The sequence below is a fragment of the Cydia pomonella genome, chromosome 17 (assembly GCF_033807575.1).
Source record: "Cydia pomonella isolate Wapato2018A chromosome 17, ilCydPomo1, whole genome shotgun sequence".
In the NCBI taxonomy this organism is placed as follows: Eukaryota; Metazoa; Arthropoda; class Insecta; order Lepidoptera; family Tortricidae; genus Cydia; species Cydia pomonella.
The window spans coordinates 5,222,251-5,244,638 of record NC_084719.1 but is presented as its reverse complement, the minus strand read 5'-3'; the positions used below and the strand labels follow the sequence as shown (position 1 = coordinate 5,244,638).

Here is a 22,388-nt window from a genome sequence, read left to right as displayed (position 1 = left end):
CATTACTTAATTTCTACCGAATTTAGATTCAATGTAATAAAAACTTGCCAAAGAAACAGATTATACAAGCAGATTCATTACCTACGAGCAATGGAAATCCTCATTTTTGTTTCGATTTCTTTAATAAACACGTTTACTAACATCACAATATTGTCATATTCATAAATAATTTGAAAATTTCTATACACATTTTTACATAATTATGTTAAATACATAAATATTTTATAAATTTCAGCTCAATTGGAAATCCGGATGTAGGTTAAATTTAGCTTCCAAGATTTGACCCACAAAAACATACAAAATACATACATACAAACAGGGCAAGTTAAATAAAAGCTTGTAAAAATACAGATATTGACAACATACGTACACGGTACAGGTAAAATGTTTTCAACGCACTTATTCATAAATCCTCTTATTCCACTCAGGCGTCGTAGCAGAAGTATCGTTTTCAGAGCCCCTTTATTCGATTTCGTGACGTGACGTACGCGTTTGCGTTAAGTCTCATTTAGTATGGGATTTAGAAACAGCGCGCCAAGCCGGACGTTTTGGAAACTCAAAATCCCATACAAAATGAGCCTTAACGCAAACGTATGTCACGTTTTGCTATCGAATAAATTTACACTAGGGGTACAGTTCTCATTTTGGCATAACTCGCCTTGAATGTCGCTCGGATCTACATACATAAGTACACACAGTGTTTTTATTGAATTCCGTTAAGTTCGCCGTATGACTAATAGATACTTCTAAGGAAACTAATTGGCATAGTTACATTTCGTAAATATGTTTTTTTACACGACTGCCAAAGGGAGGAGGGTAATGTTTTTCGAGTGTATGTATGTATGTCTGTTTCTTTGTGGCCTCCTGTAGCCTAAACGGCTTGATCGATTTTGATGTATGAGGTATCGTTAGATTCGTCTTGATCACGGTAGTGTCATAAGATGTTTTGGGGTAACTAAAAAGTTATAAATAAAAAAATTATTATTATAAAAAAACAAGAAACCCGACTGCATACTAAAAAAAAAGAGGAAAACAAGCCCCACAAGAATATTGTTGTTGATGGTAAGTATCGCAGGCGGGGACCCACAACCAAAATGACTATAAGTAACCCTCCGTTTTCCTTTTTTTTTGTGTGCAGTCGGGTTATTTGTTTTTTTTTTATAATATTTTTTTTTCAAAAAAGTTCATTCAATACTGCATATAGCGTTGTCGTAACACAGGCTTTATATTTATCAAATATTTGAAAACTCTAACATATCAAGTTTATTAACTACGAATATACTCGTAGGTAGTCTGGCAGTAGTTATATTTGTATATATTTATATTTTTTATTGGTAAATATTATTGTTGTACCCTTCCGACTCGCCCGTATAGCTAATCAATATGTAATCAGGCCCTAAGGTTAGTTTACACGCTCGTAAGGGACTTATCATATAAAACGAAATAAGTGATTGTCTTCAAAATGGAGTTAAATAGACTACCGATTTCTTTGAGAAATTAACTTAATTTAAGCTCAGAAATGCACCCTGAAATTAAGGGAGATAAAAAAGCACGGTGTATATTTAGATTCTCTGCTAATAATAACAAATGCTATAATTCGGCTGCTTCCGGTGTCCTCACATTCGCTACCATCGTTTTCGTAGCGCTACGCCCGTAGCCGATCCCAGCGTTTTCCCGTTTTGTAGAGGAAAGCGACTACAAACAGAAAACCCGCTGAGCGGATTCCCGCTACTCAATATATTAACGGCAAAATTTTATTTATTTAAAAATACCTCTAACATTTTCATAAATGTGACGTACCACAATGAAATGTACCTTGTGGCCCTTACGGCCCGCATTAGTATTGGGACGCCGCTAATAATGGCATAAGCCATAAGGTACCTTTCGCCGTGGAATGCCACAAATGTTCTTAAATGACGTTATACACATGCAGATAACAAGCACGCGTGAGGGCGCGATGACAACGCTTTGTTTTTGTTCTAACTTTATATTCATGAAACGTAGTTTGTTAATCTGACATAAATCTAACAATACAAAACTTTTGGTTAAGCCAGGAGGGCTATTCGGACTTTTAAAAATCAACTTGATTTAGTATTGATATCATAAGAACTTGGTCACAAAATAAGTTACATTTATATCATACAGAACGGGCACGCTAATCCCCGCCCAGAATTAACTCACCCCTGCGGCATTGGGCTGCGTTTCCACCAAAAATGTGCGAGGATGCGTAGCAAGTGTTGTGTTTGTTAAGAACGAATAGAAACATTTCATATTTACCTCTCCTCGCTCTGTACAGTCAAGCGTAAAAATATGGGTGTACACATCTTTCTCAAAAATATGTCCCATAGCATCTTATTCCAGTGTAATAAGAGCGTAGTACCATATTTATAAGACGATTCTCTCGATACATATTTTTGCAGACTGTACAGCTCTAGTCTAATTTTCTATTGATTCTTAACAAACAAATCCCTCGCTAGGCATCCTCGCACATCTCTAGTGGATACGCAGCCTTTTTTTTGTTCACGGAATGGGCGAATGGGGGGGGGACTTGCCGCTCCTGTCCCCTCTCTCCTGGTGAGAGGGGGGGGGGGAGAATTTGGCCCTACCCACTTAACCCACTCCGGCGTTTCCCCCTCTTTGCCGTTTGCGAAAGCGCCATGGAATCGAGTACATTCCACCATAGCGCCCCCCGGCAGCCCCGACTTGTCGCCAGGACACCATGGAGAGGTATCAGAAACGCTTGATCCCTCCTGACGACTGGAGGATACGCAGCCTTAAACTAGCCTAGACAGAATCTCAGCTTATCAATGCCAAAATTCTTTTCTACTAACTCCTTAGCTCTTTCCACCCGGTCTGATACGAACGTGATGGTTGATTACAGTTAAATGTCACTAGAATTAAAAGATACCTACTCAAATGATATCGGTAACACGCAATGCATTTCTGGTATTTCCAGACCGAGGCGTCCTTCATACCTTTAAGAAAAAGCGCACTCCCATTTTAAAGGCTGGCATCGCATTTGCAACACCACAGGTATTGCAGGTGTCCATGGGCGACCGTAATTGCTTATCATCGGGCTCTTCGTCTCATCGTTCGCCTTCTATATCATAAAAAAATTCTCGCGCGCAACAAGGGTTCCAAATTATCCAGATAATTATAGTGTTTGATAATTATTGCGATAATTATCCGATTATTCCTGTGGGTCCGGCCAGTGAGGTCGAGAGGGTGGCGCAGGTGCTGGGCATCCCTGCGTTTTCCTTAACTCCGTCCCAGGCGGTGTAATGTCTCTAGACATTGCACCATAGATCGTCTGAAATAGACGCTAAGCCCAGTAGTATCCGATTATTGTTCGATAAATATCGATGGTGCTATATTTATTGAATGCAACTATCATCGTTCCAATTCACGAGTGATTTGTTTTTAAACATACCGCATTTTATAAATATAGGTTATTATCAAATCGATAATCATCAGGCATAAAAATCACGATAATTATCACTGATAATTATCCTTTCGATCCCTGCGCGTAACAATACTCGTAAGTGCGATTCGTGTTAAAGTCGTATGTTATCATTATCAATAAGAAATCGAGTTGCGATTTTTGATATTGAAACCGCTCCGGTATAATTAATTTTCTTCGTGAACACGGTAGGTAAGGAGTTATTGTTACAACTGTTCATGAAAGTTCTATTCGTCAGAAGTTCTTGGCAGTATTTAATCAGTTTAGCATGAAAAGCACAAAATTTAACCAGTTACTTATTAAAAATTTGTCCGGCTATTTTTCGCCCGCTGAATAACACTAATACTGAAAAGGGACAACTCAATTTATTTTGAGAATGAACACGATTTTTTTATTATGTAATAATTGAACATTTTCTCTAAGCGACTTTGTTAAAACTAGTTAATACTAATTTTCACCGAGGCCTTACGGAAAACTGGGTTTAACTAGTGAAAACGTGTTTTTCCTGAGGCCTCATTACCGATGGATCCGCCTATGTGTTAAATAAAATGTTAAGAATGTTGACAGTAAAATAATAGTATTTTATAAAGTCGTAATATAGTAGAAAGCTTTTCAGTCGAGAACCGTGTTTAGGCAACGAAGCTAGCTGAGTTGCCTAAGTAAGGTAAGAGATTGAAAAGATTAAGCCGAGAAGGACAAGGCCAGCAAGTACCTAGACTTGGCTAACCAGATAACCGCCATATGGAATGTTGATAGTCGTGACAGCCAACGGTCTGATAGCGAAGAGTCTCGACCAACACCTATACTCTGTTTCTTTAGGTATTTAAATACAAGTAAAGAAATAAGCCAGTTGAGGGTAGATGAAAACATTACATGATCAAATAATGTAGGTTAAAGTCAGGTCGTTCAATGACAGATCCAGGCGGTTTTGTATTTAGTTGGTTAACCAATAAATGTTATAACTACCCGAAAATGTAGAAATTGTTTGTTTACTTTTATTTAAATACCTAAAAATACAGAGTATAGAGAGATTCTCGCTGGGTGGCTGGATCAAGGGTCAGATGCAAAAGGCGGTAGTAATCTTGGACGCGGCGCGTGTAGTACGTCGGTTCCTCTCTCTGCGGCCCTGACCACCGGCAGCTAGGCCCTGCCCCGTTGCTGGCGGCACCCTAGGTTAGGTTTTTTTTATAATATGAATGTATATATGTTATGGAGTTAAAGCTTTTTTTTAATTATGTCAGTTATTCATACAAACCAAGTAGCATTAATAAATGAGCTTTACGTTTAGAATACTGACGTTCATAATTCAATATTTATGTTTATGTTAAAAAATATTTAATATGATTAATTTACCAGCAGCTTAAAATATTTTTACATATTTTCAATTGTGGCTGAATGCCGAATAGGTCTGTGCCTTCAATGCCTAACCTGTGAAGAAATTACAAAATGGCGTACGAATGTTTGATATGTCACCGTATTTAAGAATTATTTCGCTTAAAATTTAGTTTTTTCTTTGCAAGTGTGATGAAAAACATTGTGTGTAACTCCGGGGGTAAGAATATTGCAAACTCGGGTCTTTAATTCCAGAATTACCACCCTCGTATCCACAATTTCACTTACCCCCCTCGTTGCAAAATGTACTACGAGTATAAAAATAGGCATCTGCACAGATTAAAAAAAGTTTACTGATAACTTACGAAATAAATATTTTTATTTTTATTTTTGACAGAGAGATTAAAATAAAGTTTTGTCCACAGAACGGGCGGCAAACGCGCGTGCGTTTCGCCGAAACAGCGTTGTACGCAGCGTCGCCGCCGCGCGCGCCGGCCTGACGCCCGCCGCCGCGTCTCACTTGCGCCGCGCACGAGCGGACCCGGGTGCTATCGCAGTATAACCGGGATAAAACTACCATTGTGCAGATATAGACTTTTGTTGCTTCTGCTTTCATATAATAATTCAGATATAGATATAGACTTATATATATAGGTATATATAAAGAGATTATGGTTACTTTTTGGACTGACGCCCGCCACCGCGTCTCACTTGCGCCGCGCATGAGCGGAGCAGGGTGCTGTCGCAGTATAATCGGGATAAAACTACCATTGTGCAGATATAGACTTTTGTTGCTTCTGCTTTCATATAATAATTCAGATATAGATATAGACTTATATATATAGGTATATATAAAGAGATTATGGTTACTTTTTGGACTGACGCCCGCCACCGCGTCTCACTTGCGCCGCGCATGAGCGGAGCAGGGTGCTGTCGCAGTATAATCGGGATAAAACTACCATTGTGCAGATATAGACTTTTGTTGCTTCTGCTTTCATATAATAATTCAGATATAGATATAGACTTATAATATATAGAGAGATTTTGGTTACTTTTTGGACTGACGCCCGCCGCCGCGCCTCACTTGCGCCGCGCACGAGTGGAGCCGGGTTTTTTCGCAGTATAACTGGGATAAAACTACCATTGTGCAGATATAGACTTTTGTTGCTTCTGCTTTCATATAATAATTCAGATATAGATATAGACTTATATATATAGGTATATATAAAGAGATTATGGTTACTTTTTGGACTGACGCCCGCCACCGCGTCTCACTTGCGCCGCGCATGAGCGGAGCAGGGTGCTGTCGCAGTATAACCGGGATAAAACTACCATTGTGCAGATATAGACTTTTGTTGCTTCTGCTTTCATATAATAATTCACATATAGATATAGACTTATAATATATAGAGAGATTTTGGTTACTTTTTGGACTGACGCCCGCCGCCGCGCCTCACTTGCGCCGCGCACGAGTGGAGCCGGGTTTTTTCGCAGTATAACTGGGATAAAACTACCATTGTGCAGATATAAGCCCCTTCCAAACTATGTGCGTGAATCGCGGAGAGAACATATTGCGACGTTGACGAATGACTCCACACTCGCACAGCTACACGACGATTTCGCAGTTTGGTTCGCGCCAAGTATTAAGGCAAAAATTGGCGGAAAAGCATCAGCTTTAACTGTCAGTTATCTACGGCATCATTCGTGCTGAAGATATTTTGTTTTGTTGTAAGACTGTAAAATAACCGTTTAATATAATGAATATTTATCTAGGCAAAAAATCGACAAATAACCGGCCAAGAGCATGTCGGGCCACGCTCAGTGTAGGGTTCCGTAGTTACTCTTCCGTCACAATAAGCTAAACTGGAGCTTAAAGTATAGTAAATTGTTAACCAAGGGATGAAACGGTACCTTTCACCCGAGTTAAACAAATAGGCAAATTTGCATAATCAGTACCTAATTAAAGTCAGTCTTTTTACTATGAAGGGAAAACTTTTTGCGATAACTCAAAAATAGCTAAACTGGTCATGTCCGCAATAGTTTTCATTTAATGTCTCTCTTAAGCTCTACTTCCACGATTTTTTTCATATTTTTTGGACCTATGGTTCAAAAGTTAGAGGGGGGGGACACATTTTATTTTTCTTTCGGAGCGATTATCTCCGAATATATTCACTTTATCAAAAAATGTTTCTAGAAACCCCCTATTAGTTTTGAAAGACCTTTCCAACGATACCCCACACTCTAGGGTTGAAGCAAAAAAAAAAATTTCACCCCCACTTTACGTGTAGGGGAGGTACTCTAAAAAAAATTAAATTTTTAGATTTTATTGTACGACTTTGTCGGCTTTATTGATTTATATATCCATGCCAAATTTCAGCTTTCTAGCATTAACGACCACGGAGCAAAGCCTCGGACAGACAGACAGACAGACAGATAGACAGACAGACAGACAGACAGACAGACAGACAGACGGACATGGCGAAACTATAAGGGTTCCGTTTTATGCCATTTGGCTACGGAACCCTAAAAACGGGTAAAAAGTCGCGAAGGCGTGAACAATCTGCGAAATATACGCCACACTTACGTTCGCGGCTTCGCGCTACGATTCGCACATGAGTGTGGAGAGCTCTACAGACTTATAAGAACGCACACTAGTTGCTCTGCTTTCATAGAATAATTCAGACATAAATATACACTTATATAGAGAGTTTATGGTATTATGGTGCCGTTGTAGCTAGACAGTTGCAATTTTAACAGATGATGTATTTATGTTGCCGCTATAACAACAAATACTAAAAAGTACGGAACCCTCGGTGGGCGAGTCCGATTCGCAATTGTCCGGTTTTTGAGTACAAATCAGACTTCTATATATTTATTCTAGTTTGTTGCTATCTATATATTAATTTGCTTGTGCGTGTAATAGTATGCATTTCTATTATACGCACATCAAGAGATAATCAGTAAATAATTAAGGCGGTTGATACTATAATTAAGGACTTGGAGCGTAAGTCAATGAATAATTTGATACTTGGCGAATCAAGATCTTCATAATCTATGAAATTAGCCGGCTAAATTATACCAATCAGTCACTGAATTGAAATTTGAGCAAAATAATGCAATTTGTTGATAGGTACTGCATTAATAGCTTATTTAAGGCGTACTGTACATCGCTGTACACATGTAGCCTATGGACAAGGTACACCCAGCGATCGCTAAATGCTCTGCGGGTCCAATACAACGATGCCTTCAGGGTGCTGTTGCGGCTGCCGCGATACTGTAGCGCGTCCGGGATGTTTGCGGATGCGAGCGTGGACGGTTTCTACGCCACGCTCCGCAAGCGTTGCGCCGCGATGCTTAGCAGGGTGCGTGACAGCCGCCACAGCCTCCTGGCCACAGTGGCAAATAGATGGGACAGTGGCCTTTTGAGGCACTTGGTCCTCCCTGCATGTCAGTTTTAACAGGAAATTTAATTTAATGTAATGTTTGTTATTATTTATTAATATTTAATTTAATTTTTTATTTATTCAAGTCTAATAGTATTTAATTTATATAATTGTATGTTAATGTTATTTAATTTTAGTTCTAATTAATTAACTTTATAAATTATGGATTGTCAATTGTCTGAAATAAACGAATTTTAAATTAATTTTAATTTAATTAATAACTGTTATAAGGATTCAATAAGAAAATAAAATTTTGAACAATTCAGTCCAAATATATATATATAGTGACATGACGTATGCATTAAGACGAAAGTCGAAATAGTCCAAGATCCCAGAGCCGCCAGACCTTACTTATTCTCTAATGAATAAAATGTATGAGATAATATAGTTTTAGTATGTATTTTTAATGTCTGCATTCTTGCTATATTGGCCCGACGGCCATTTGTCCGGTACAAGGTGCTAAAGGTTGGTAAAAATATTACTTACCTTTCTTAATATTCTCATGCCTGTGTTTTAGTAAAATATTGTTAAAAATCCGCCGCACGAGCGGAGCTTACCTTGAGCTAACTGATAATCTATGTATATAATGTTTCAAATAAATTAATCATGTAATCTCCGGATTTAGAGGTCTGGAGGCCTCGGGCAATAAAGGAGTGGAGGCCCCCTTGCCCCAAATTTTTTCTGAATAAAATGGAAAATTTTCCGAATTCTCTATTCTGGGGCCCCTCTTTTGTGGAGGCCCGGGGCAGTAGCCCCGGTTGCCCTCCCCTAAATCCGGCCCTGATCTTAGTGATATGAATTAATCACTGTATGTATGGAACAAGTAAAGTTATTTTATTTAAGAGTCACACGAACTCGTCTCAAAAAAGCCGCTTCCATACAATCTTTACACTCTCATTTTAAAACGAAATCCATAAATTCAATGAAACTAAATTAACATTTACGTAACATATACATCTGCGAAGAAATTCAAAGGTGTATGTGAAGTCCCCAATCCGCATTGGGGTAGCGTGGGGACTATAGCCCGAGCCCTCTCGCGCATGAGAGGAGGCCTGTGCCCAGCAGTGGGACGTATATAGGCTGAATTATTTTTTATTTATTATTATTTATATCTGGTACTAGTTTTCGTTGCTAAACTTATAAGTACTCGCTATATTTTCTTTTTTTTATTGATGTTAACATGGAAATATAAAATATGTGTACCACAATATAGTTCGTGTCATCCAGGATGACGCGCAGCTTTGTTAAATCTAACCTTTAATAACATGGCAATACAAGTCAAGGCATGCGTCTTCGTGAATGACACGATCTACAAAAAGATTCGCCAAACTGCGGAACAATTTGTTGGAAATGAGCTCGCTCGTATACATCAAAAGTAAGTACATCATTTTGCACTGTCCTACCGTCCCGGCGTAGCCCTTTTTTAGGGTTCCGTAGTCAACTAGGAACCCTTATAGTTTCGCCATGTCCGTCTGTCTGTCTGTCTGTCTGTCTGTCTGTCTGTCCGAGGCTTTGCTCCGTGGTCGTTAGTGCTAGAAAGCTGAAATTTGGCATGGATATATAAATCAATAAAGCCGACAAAGTCGTACAATAAAATCTAAAAATTTAATTTTTTTTAGGGTACCTCCCCTACACGTAATGTGGGGGTGAAATTTTTTTTCGCTTCAACCCTAGAGTGTGGGATATCGTTGGAAAGGTCTTTCAAAACTAATAACATTTATCAACAAGTTCAAGAAACATTTTTTGATAAAGTGAATATATTCGGAGATAATCGCTCCAAAAGAAAAAAAAAAATGTGTCCCCCCCCCCCCCTCTAACTTTTGAACCATAGGTCCAAAAAATATGAAAAAAATCGTGGAAGCTTAAGAAAGACAAACTATAGCGGACATGATCAGTTTAGCTGTTTTTGAGTTATCGCAAAAAGTTTTCCCTTCATAGTAAAAAGACTTACTTTAATTAGGTACTGATTATGCAACTTTGCCTATTTGTTTAACTCGGGTGAAAGGTACCATTTCATCCCTTGGTTAACAATTTACTATACTTTAAGCTCCAGTTTAGCTTTTTGTGGCGGAAGAGTAACTACGGAACCCTACACTGAGCGTGGCCCGACATGCTCTTGGCCGGTTTTTTATTATTTATTATTTGTGAAGTGAATACAGAATGACTGAGCCATCGCTGGTGGCGCGAGCGCGGGATAGAAGTACACCGGTGCTTAAGACGATACGGGAGCTGAGATTTAAATATTTTAGGTGAATTTATCCGTCTCGTTAACGCAAGCGGCTCCTAAAACTAGTGCGATAAGGACAACGCCAGGTTAGGCGAAAAATCCTACGTAAAAAATCTCAAAAAACCATGTTTCGTACTCGACTGTTTACTTGAATGGTTGATGTCAAATTTCATGTTGTTTTAAAATGAGAGCGTAATATGGATTGTATGGCGGCAAGTTTGACGGCTGGGTTCATGTGATTTTTAAGACGAAAAGTGACGGAAGCTTCTCCATATATATTTTTTTTATACTACGTCGGTGGCAAACAAGCATACGGCCTGCCTGATGGTAAGCAGTCTCCGTAGCCTATGTACACCTGCAACTCCAGAGGAGTTACATGCGCGTTGCCGACCCTAACCCCACCCCCCTCGTTGAGCTCTGGCAACCTTACTCACCGGCAGGAACACAACACTATGAGTAGGGTCAAGTGTTATTTGGCTGCGGTTTTCTGTAAGGTGGAGGTACTTCCCCAGTTGGGCTCTGCTCTAGATCTGGAATGACATCTGCTGTGCTGTGCCCTACCACACAAGGCGAGATGACATTCACATTGCCCATACCTCTCTTTTGGACGTAGTTTAAGGACATACCCGGGTCCAAACGTAGTCCTCATTTTCCTTTTTGGATATTGGCATTATGGAAATTATTTTTACACAATTTGATGTAAATTAACCATAGCTATTGACTTTTTACGATTGTTTGATTATTGTAAAAATTAGGAGCGAAAACAGATGGCCTCACGCTTGCTCACTTTTCCTCTTTGTTATATAACATCTTTTCCAGATATTAACAAGTTCTGGGAGGCCAATTTCAACTTATATTCTGACAATAATGTACCTATAACTGAATGATAGTTGCGTCTCGCTCGTGCCAATACATGTACGGACAGGTACGAGCGAAATGCACATGCGGCTGAATCATTTAGACATCATTTTGATATCGCAATGTACTCGTAATTTGGCCTCGTAGCTTCGAATTTTGTACTTCTCAAATATTATATCAAACAAATTAGAATCAAACCTAGATAAGTTGGCAGCGATTTCGATAGCCCAGACGGCACACGGGTTATTTTAAACGTCAAACTTCTATGAAATTATGACGTTTACTTGACACTGACACCGTGTGCATCAAAATGGCTACCAACTTATCTTGGTCTTACTTTATTGAAATGTGCTCTAAATACGTGTAATAGTTAAGAATTATATCCTGTAAATATTATATTATTATATAAATGTGAATTCGAGGTGTTGTTTATATTATATTTTTGGATTAAACAAAATCTTATTATTCAAGATATACCTAGTTGGCAAATACAAATAAGTTTTTGCCAACTATATCATTTTGGTACAAGCTTTTATCGCTGACTGTACTTTTTTACCACAGGCAACTAATACTCATGGAGACAATTCTCAAAAACCCAAACACAATTAGGTTGCGTTGTTTCATCACAGAGTTCATATGGCCACCTCCTGTCTCCATCATCAGATCACCTCGACGGTCCCGTAATATTGCATTTTCATCCGAATTACATATGTATGCAAATTTTCAGCTCAATCCCCGGTTTCCACTCCGATCGGAACATGGCGAACTGCATGTGCTTCTACTGAATAAGAATCAGCGGCCCGGACTAAATGAGTTAAAAGAGTCACTAAAGTGGTCGCAGAGTCAAGCGGATTCCGTGCGAAATCCGCTTGACTAGCAACAATGATTTTCACATAATGGCTTCCACAGCGCACGGTGGGCTGCGCGCCAAGGGAAGGCGGCCATAACTAATATTTTATGATTTTTCCTGATTTCTTCTACTTTTTCTTTAAATAGGTACAATTATTAAGTAGGTAGTATATTAAAAAAAGACGTGTTAGGGTATATTGCATGCAAAATATATTCATAAATACTAACAAAAAAGTCATTCTCTTAATAATAAAAAAGTTAATTCTTAAATATCTATGTTAATTAACATTATTTACATTTTAATACTAATACATTAATAAAATATGTTTATGTATAATATTATAATATACCTATTATGCTAACAGACAAGCATAGGTAAACAAAGCGAGCGAGTTAGCGGAGCATAAAAATGTGTCCGCTCTGTCATAATATCTCACGTTAGTTTTTTTTTATTTTTATTAATTTATTTAGAACACAAACAGTCACATATACAAATGGATTTGAAGTACAATGTAGAGTACTTAACATAGTTAAGAATCATAGACCTGGAGGTTCATTATTAAGTACATAATGTTAACATACATACTAACAGCATAAAGAAAATGAAATCATGAGCCATACTTAAATTCTATTTGCTAGTCTTCAGAGGAAAAAAAAAATACAATAAGTTGTAATACAGTAAGCAGGTTTGACATTTGACTGTCTGTTTCATTAATTATCGGATATGTTGTATTTTTATTTTTTTACTAATATCTGGTAGGTATTAGGACAACCGGAAAGTTACATTTATACATTGTGTAGGTACATTGTATTATATTTAATTATAGGAAATAGGTACTTGAACTAAAACAATATACGTTTAAGTATCAGTTTTGAATGGACTCCGCTCTCATTTCCCACCTTGCTCGCTTCGCAAAGTCCGCTGGCAGTGGAAGGCAAAAGCTAAAACTCTTTCTTGGTAGAAGTGCGTCACCATTCTACTTCGCTCCGCTTAGTCTGTGGTCTCCGTTTCCCTTCCACTCCTTCTTCCACTTCTTCTTTCCTTTTTTGGTGGAAAGCGGGCATTACGCTCAGTGAGAGAGAGATGAACACACGGGGCCTTAAGGCGTCCAGAAACCTCAACGACCTTGACTACCATTGGGGCATCAGCTCGTGCGCGCGCAATTTAACTTTAGATATAAAGGATTATGTTTTTAGGGTTCCGTAGTTGACTAGGAACCCTTATAGTTTCGCAATGTCCGTCTGGCTGTCTGTCCGTACGACGCTTTGCTTCATGGTCGTTTGTGCTAAAAAGCTGCGATTTGAAATGGATATGTAAAACTATCATTCTGTCAAAGTGGTCAAATAAAAAATAGAAAAAAAAATAGGGTACATCCCCTACACGTCCCTAAAGTGGGGATAATTTTTATTTGCAGTAGGGCTAAGATGGTCGGCTCTTTATCATTTGTCACCATGCCTGTCACATTCTAACAAGTATGTAAGCGCGAAAGTGACGGGCATAGTGACAAGCGATAAAAATGGAACCATGATGCCACCGTAGTTTTCAATATTATTACACAATTTTCAACCGTGGCTGAATGCCGGATGGGTCTATGCCTTCGATGCCTTAACCTGTCAAAAAATGATAATATGGGAGACGAATGTTTGAAATGTCACCGCACTTAAGAATTACTTCGCTTAAAATTTAGTTTTGTTTCGCAATTGTGATAAAAATATTGTGTGTAACTCCGGGGGTAAGAATATTGCAAACTCGAGTCTTTAATTTGTCTTTTAACCAATTTTACCATTGATTGTAGTCGATAATGATAATCTTAAAGTTGATACGAATTGTGATTAATTAAAATTATAAAGCTTATCCGATTTTTTGTAAAAATGTATGGCGACTTTGTCAGTGAATTCATTCATAATTTCTCCATGAAATTTCGCAGCGCACTGTACCTACCTCGTTTTTGCGTGTGAGGTTTTATATAGCTGTAAGTCTTAACATTAATTTTTATTTTTTACTGTGTATGTTACTAACACACATATGGGTTGTAAACACACACACATGTGGGTGATGTCATCTCGCCTTGTGTGGTAGGGCACAGCGCAGCGGATGTCATTCCAGATCTAGAGCAGAGCCCAATTGGGGAAGTACCTCCACCTTACAGAAAACCGCAGCCAAATAACACTAGACCCTACTCATAGTGTTGTGTTCCTGCCGGTGAGTAAGGTTGCCAGAGCTCAACGAGGGGGGTGGGGTTAGGGTCGGCAACGCGCATGTAACTCCTCTGGAGTTGCAGGTGTACATAGGCTACGGAGACTGCTAACCATCAGGCAGGCCGTATGCTTGTTTGCCACCGACGTAGGTAGTATAAAAAAAAAATGCTTGAAGCAAATGATTAATTTAATTTAATTTATTCCACTCGAGCCTGCGGTTGACATGAATGTAAATACTCTCATTTACAAAATTTCACTTTTCCTCCTTTTTTTCAATACGTCACGCACATGCAAATTAAATTAAACTGTGAACCAAAACGTAATGGAACGAAAAAATAGGACAAGATACTTTTGTTAATGGTAGAACGTGATTCTGTGAATTCTGAATATGATTGACCCAAAAAAGAACTGTGAGAAAAAGGTTTTTGTTATGTTTTTTTTATGTAACACCGATTTGGACTGACATTACATTTATTAAGCTAATATGTCGGTACTTGTAGCTTTCCGAGCTACCTACAAATCTACCATACAGTTTTCAATGTTGATTTAAAAGCACAAACCATTTATTTGATAGTCCGGTTGGAATTCCGTTCCCCATCAGTCCCGAAAACCTTTAAAATATTTAGTGGCAACATGCCACACTGGGCAAAATCGTGAGGGTTTGCACTACGTCGCTTAGCCTTAACTAGTGATGTATTGCTAAAATATAATTTACATTTCCGGTAATTCTACCGGGAAAATAATAATTTTCCCAATAATATACATTTGACGGAAGTGACATCATAAAATCATGATAAAATATTGGTTTGTCAAGGTTTGGGGTTTCCTTCGCATTTAATTCGAATATAATTATCATATCATATAATTCGAACATACCAGGAAAAACCATTTGGAAGTCCGATTTGAATTCCGTTGCGTTCAGAGCCCCATCAGTCCCGAAAAATGATTAAGACGCGGAATACCAATATTTTCTAGAGTTAATTCATGGTAAAAATATACTTAGATTGGATTTGTTACAGAATAGCCTTTCATTAAAAATGTATGATAAAGCTAAAATCTTATACTATCGCGATTACAGCTGTTGGAAAACCAGTTTCTTGTACTTGGAATTTATTGCATGTAAATACGGCAAACAATTGAAATAATGACCAATACATGAACCATCTATCATGTGTGAAGGGGCAGAATATTTCCGTAAACGAGATTTTCACGCTTGAATAGTCCGAGTCCGGGGCCGATTCGTTTTCAATGAGGGGCGATTGGCGATAATGTAATGTTTTCAATATTTTTTATTTATTACGTCGGTGGCAACCAAGCATACGGCGCACCTGATGGTAAGCAGGTACCATAGCCTATGTACGCCTGCAACTCTAGTGGATTTACATGCCCCCGTTGCTGACCCTAACACCCCACACCCTCGTTGAGATCTGGCAATCTTACTCACCGGCTGGAACACAACACTATGAGTAGGGTCTAGTGTTATTTGGCTGCGGTTTTCTATAAGATGGAGGTACTTCCCCTTGGGCTCTGCTCTAGATCTGGAATGATATAGGTAGGGTCTTGTGTTAGACATTCACAGTGCCCATACCTGTCTTTTGGACGTAGTTTAAGGACATACCCGGGTCCAATCCAAGCCCGGTCCGGGGCTATAGGAAACGAAGTGTCGGACGCCTCGGTGTTATAGCTTCAGTCATCTTATACCCCGGTATAGGATGACTCAAGCCGGTATAACACCGGTAAAATACACGTATTTTACCGGGAAAATACCCGCCTAAGGCATACCGGGAACAATGGGGCAACACTAAACGCATTCATGCGTGGGTGTACGGTTTGTAGGGCCGACCCATTGACATAAAATTTGTCCTTTATGGCTGGTAATCTTTGTTTGTGCTTGCCGGAGGGTATTTTTATAGCGATCGCTATACGCTGCTGTATGTGTCCCGTTTACACTACCTTACGAAGGTCGAGGAGATCGTAAAGTATGTACGAGTAAAGTCTGGATTCGTCCTGATGGTCGCGAACTTGGAATCTTGACACATTCTTCTTCTTCCTAGCGTTGTCCCGGCATATTGCCACGGCTCATGGGAGCCTGGGGTCCGCTCGACAACTAATCCCAAGTTTGGCGTAGACACTATCGCCAACAAACTGTCTCGCAGTTTGGCGAATATTTTGTTTTGTGGTACACATATTTTATATTTTAATGTTGTAATAAATAAAAAAAAAAAAAAAAAAAAACTAGTTTTTACGAAAGCGACTGCCATCTGACCTTCCAACCCAGAGGGTAAAACTAGGCCTTGTTGGGATTAGTCCGGTTTCCTAACGATGTTTTCCTTCACCGAAAAGTGACTGGTATATATCAAATGATATTTCGTCCATAAGTGCAAAAAAATCATTGGTACAATACAAGCCGAGGTTTGAACCCGCGACCTCCAGATTGCAAGTCGCACGCTCTTACTGCTAGGCCACCAGCGCTTCTTCTCTCAGCAACTCAGCAAGATTCGTTGCCTAAACACGGTACTCGACTGAAATTCTCTCTATTATATCCAGTGATCGGAACTATGGGAGTAAAACTTTAACAAAACTTGTTAAGCGGACATAAAATAGTGCATACAGCCCTAAAAATATTCATGTCCATAGGGATAGGGATAGTATATTACAGCCATAAAATATTTACATTCATAGATATTCGAATATGTTTAAGGCTATAAGCACTCTTTTTACGTCCGCTTGATAAGTTTTGTTAAAGTTTTACTCCCATAGTTCCGATCACTGAATTCATATCACGATTGTATTAAATACTATTTTCAGTTTTGTATTTTTGTTCCTTTGTGGCGCTTTTATAAATATGTACTCGTACATATTAACCCGTATGCCGGTCTTTTACATCTATTTTTCGAAAGAGGTATGTCCGGATCGTAGCAAGTGGAAATCCGTGGTCTCTGCCTACCCCTCCGGGAAATCCTCCTATGTATTTTTTGTAGGCGTAATATAAAATGGATCTAAATGCGTAGAACGCTTACTTCTGATGTCTTCAAAGGTCTCTAATCCGTAAACTGGCAGTTATCAGATTAGAATAATGGCTATTTTACGTCATCGTTCACATTTTTACGTCTATTTTTAGCGGCATTGTTCACGAAAGCACTTTGAGTATTATGATGTAACAAAATCCCAAATGTCACTGAAAAAAACGTTCCATTATTGCGACAAGCAGGCCGATTCGAACGAGCACTGTCATCAAGGCAGCTGCCCCCCCTAGAGCTCAAATTCTACATACACCGTTTGTCCCTCTGCAGCGTCTGCCCCCCGGGCTCCGGCGATGATAAATTGCTCCCCCCCTAGTTCACGCTGCTACGCCCTTGCGAGATCCATTCGGTTTTTCCACGTATGCGCTGTTCCCGTGCTTATACTTCAAACTGCCTGCGCCCGCGCGCGTCTCTTAGGGGCCCACTGATTAACAGTCCACCGGACGGTATCGGTCTGTCACTTAGAACAATATTTGACAGTTACAAACAACTGACAGGCCCCTTCCTAATTAGCTAATAAGTAGGTATTATAGGTGTAGAAATGATATGTATCAAAAAATAACAAATAAAACTAAATTAGATATGGTGTCCAGAACCATCAGTGAAAAAATAATTATTCGGACTTTATGACTTTTTTCTTATTATATAAAAAACAGATAAACAAGCTACGTAATGCAATATTTTTATTATGATTTGATATTTTATAACTTGTTTAAGAGTAGTGGTCCAAGGGACAAAGCTGTCTCACACTTTTTTATGAAAAAAAGAGTTCATCCACTAGGTCACCCAATTTTATAAATTAAAATTTTACGCATTTTTGTTTGTTTCAGCAAAGTACACGTAATATGCAGAAAAAACACAACCCTAACCCATATACCCAGTTCGAATCTATACTTACGAAGTTGTACATCCCTGTTCGAACCCGCAGGAGAACATTACGCTTTTCCAGGCATAGTACGATTTATCGACCACATACGTGCCATTACAAATTTCAACTTTAGCATTCCGATTTAAGGTTCAAATTAGATTACACTTTCAGGAAATGTTACTTGTCTTGCTCTTAGAATATTTACTTACTTACTTGTCTTCAAATGAATCATCAAAGCTGGATTAATTGGAATATATTTGGATTTTTTGGGAAAACCTTGTAGATTGGTGCGGCCTGGAAAAGGGTTAATTCATATGACGTGTTTGGTGGCGAGGGTAGACGTGTCGAATACTAACAATATTTTGTGTACTAAGTACTTATTGATTTGCTTGCTATTAACGGCAACTATCGGATTTTCGGGGGCAAAATCAAATGACAGGAAGGGAATTTCTACATCGACAAACTCAATTATCGATAGTTATACTAGGTAAAGTTACTGCCAATAAAGATAAATACATTTTATTATTCATGTAGGCATATTACAATGTGCTTAAAGTCAAATAAAGCTACACCGGCTCTAACCCGACACCTCCGACCCGAGAGGATTTAAATCCCCTCTCAATTGAAGGAGGGTATCCCCAATAAGGACCGGCAAGAAACTCGGCGGGACACATCTTTTCAAAACCTTACATCTAATTAATTAACATGCAATAAATAAAAAATAAAAAAATCAATTTAGATTACTCTAGAAATCATGCAATTACATACAGTAGTTACTTTTCTTTATAGAAATTTGATAAAAAATATATATGTCATATCAAATCATACAAATACCTGAACTGAAGACTGAACCTGCACCTTAATAAACTCATTCGAATTACGTTTATTACTCGAAAACAAGATAATTATTATTATTTTTTTTATTATTTATTTGTTGTAAAGTCATGTACATAATAAATCAGGATGTTATACCATAAAATACAAGTAAGACCATGACACCCTGTAAGGGCACACAACATTAACTTAAAACTAAACAAAACAAGTCTTCTCATTTAAACATGACAATTAATATTACAAAAAAAAAAAAAAAAAACATGTTATAAACTATCGTCATTAAGAAAATCCTTAACCGAATAATAACATTTATCAATTAATAATTTTTCTAATTTATTTTTAAACACTGTGTTTCGAGTTTCTAGCTTAATATTATTGGGAATTTTATTTGTTATTAAAATACATTTATATTGGGGACTATTTTTACACATCTCTAGGTTAGTCTTTGGTAATAGTAGTTTATTTCTATACTGCGTTCTCGTGTTTTCCTTGTCTTGTTTTAATGTGAAAAAATTTGAATGTTCCCGAACAAAAAGTGCAGCCTGTAATATATAAATACAAGGCAAGGTTAATAACCTATATTGAATAAAGTATGGGCGGCAACTGTTTGGGATACGCACATTAGCTAAGATACGAACACATTTCTTTTGCATCACAAACAGCTGGTCGGCCTCGGTGCTGTCCCCCCACAGCACCACGGCGTAGCGGAGCCATGAGTACGCATATGCGTAGTAAGCAGATAACGCACATTTAAAATTAGTATTAGTTTTTAGTACATTAAGCGCATATATAAATTTAGAAATTTTTGTTTTAATATTTTGGATATGTCCTTTCCAATTTATTCCAGAGTCTATTGTTATGCCTAATAAGTTAAATTCTGTAACTTCCTCTATCTTATATGAATTACTTTCCAAATTTAATTGTATTGGTTTTTTTTGTACCGGTTTAAATTGTATAATTTTAGTTTTATTCAAATTTATTTCTAAATTATGGTCACTAAGCCATTTTTTTACCGTGGAAAAAATATTTTTGAGTTGTGAATTACATTCTGAGCTATTATTGCATTTAAATAAAAGGGAAACATCATCAGCAAACATAACGCAGGTAGTGTTTGTATCTAGGCTTTTTGGCAGGTCATTTATATACGCTAAAAATAGGAGACATCCACAAACGCTACCCTGGGGGATAGAACAGGTTATATTTCGCATATTTGACGTAATAGTTTTAATATCTTCGGATTCCTTATCAAAATATTCTATTTGTACGCATTGCTTACGTTTGTGAAGGTATGATTTAAACCAATTATGGGCTAGACCACGTATTCCCATGCCATTTAGTTTACAAAGTAATATTTCGTGGGATACTTTTTCGTACGCTTTTGTCATATCTAACAAGAGCCCTACGCTATACGATCTATTGTTTATATGGTCTAGGATGCTTTGTATGTATTGATAAACTGCTAGTGAAGTTGAATGATGTTTCCTAAATCCATACTGGTTTTTATCCAAGATGTTATATTTCTCAAAAAAGTTATAAACTCGATTAATCATACATTTTTCGAAAATCTTTGACGTGGTTGGTAAAAGTGCTATTGGACGATATTGACTAGGATTTTTTACATCGCCGCCTGGTTTAAAAATAGGTTTTATTTTTGCGATTTTAAGTAGTTCTGGGAATATTCCTTCACTAAATGATTGGTTAACTAACTGTGTAAGAGGGGGCGCTAACTCAGTTGTACATATTTTTATGAGGACGGGTGGTATTTCGTCAATACCGAAACTATATTTATTTTTAAGCTGCTTTATAATTTTAATTATTTCGCTTTCCGTAACCGGCCGTACAAATATTGAGTTATTAACGGGCGTATGCACGCAACGCGCGCGCGCCGGGCTGGCTCCGGCTCCAAAGTTAGTTTCGCCTACCGACGCGAAGTGTTCATTAAACACGTTAGTTACCTGCTGCGGCAATGTTACTATAGCATCAGTTGTTTTCAATGACATATTTTTGTGTGCGCGGTCATTTTGCTTCTTTTTTATATTATTTATAATGGTCCACATAGTTTTCATTTTATTTTTAGATTTTTTCATAGTTCTGGAGTAATTAATTTTTTTGGACATTTGAATACAACGTTTAAGAATTTTCCCATAGCATTTATAATGGTTATGAATTACCTCATTTTTACTTTTATTTACCACGACTTTAAGTTGCCTTTTGTGTCTACAAGATAAACGTAAGCCTTTCGTTAGCCATGGTTTTACACGATTTGACATTGAACATTTAATGCGCTTTTGGGGTATGTGTTTATTTAATAACTTTTGTAAGATGCTATCAAATAAATTATAATTAATATTTATATTATTGTTCAGTGAAAGTATTTTATTCCAATCAATCTCATGTAATGCTAGCCTAAAAGATGACATATTTTTTTCGCTAAAAATCCTTTTTGTGATGAAGAATTGATTTTGTTTTTGTTTCATTTGCGCGGTTTGGCTTTGAATTTTATACAATACGCTTTTATGGTCCGATATGCCGTGGTCCGTCACTTCAATATTATAGGATTTCGTGTTTGTGAATACGAGATCTATACAAGAACGGGAATTGCTAGTTTGTCGAGTAGGTTCATTTACAATTTGTACTAAATTATTACTTAACATTAAATCCAAAAGTTTTTTCGTGGTAGCAGTATTTAACAACATATTTATATTAAAATCCCCGACTAGAAGTACATTTCTTTTTTGTTCTTTCTGTTTAATTTTTGACAGTATGTTATTTAGGCAATCGAAGAATATATTAATGTCTCTATCCGGTCTATAGATATTTATTAATATTATATTTTGTTCTGGAATTTCTATAGCACAACACTCGACGAAACACTCCCGCGATATTTCTGCGATATCTGGTCTTTCAATATACTTTATTTGTTTTTGCGTCAGTATTGCTACGCCGCCACCTTGGTGATGCTGACGGTAGTACGCTGCCGCAATGTCGTACCCATCAATGGTTATCAAATCCTTCTGATTTAACGAGATCCAAGTCTCCGATAGACACGCTATTTGGATGTTTTTTTCGCGTAAGAATGACTCCATAATATCTGATTTGTTTTTAAGGCTTTGCGTATTTTGGATCAGAATTTTAAATTCGTGTGCGAAAGGAATAACTTCTGTCACTATTATTTGGGTCTAGGTAGGGTGACGGATTCAATATAGGTGTTGTTTCGCTGCTTTTTATTTGGTTTATTTCTTCTGGCTTGTTTTTTATAATCTCGGGCACGGGACTGTTTTTTTCGACGTCACTG

General features: G+C 37.7%; 1 long non-coding RNA gene across 1 annotated transcript in view; it reads left to right on the top strand.

Moving 5' to 3' along the window:
- Positions 1-837: 837 nt before the first annotated feature.
- Positions 838-22,388, top strand: part of LOC133527033 (uncharacterized) — a 351,591-nt gene continuing 330,040 nt past the window's right edge. The window contains exon 1 of the long non-coding RNA XR_009800810.1: positions 838-902. This is a non-coding gene — a long non-coding RNA (uncharacterized LOC133527033). The remainder of the gene's footprint in view (positions 903-22,388) is intronic.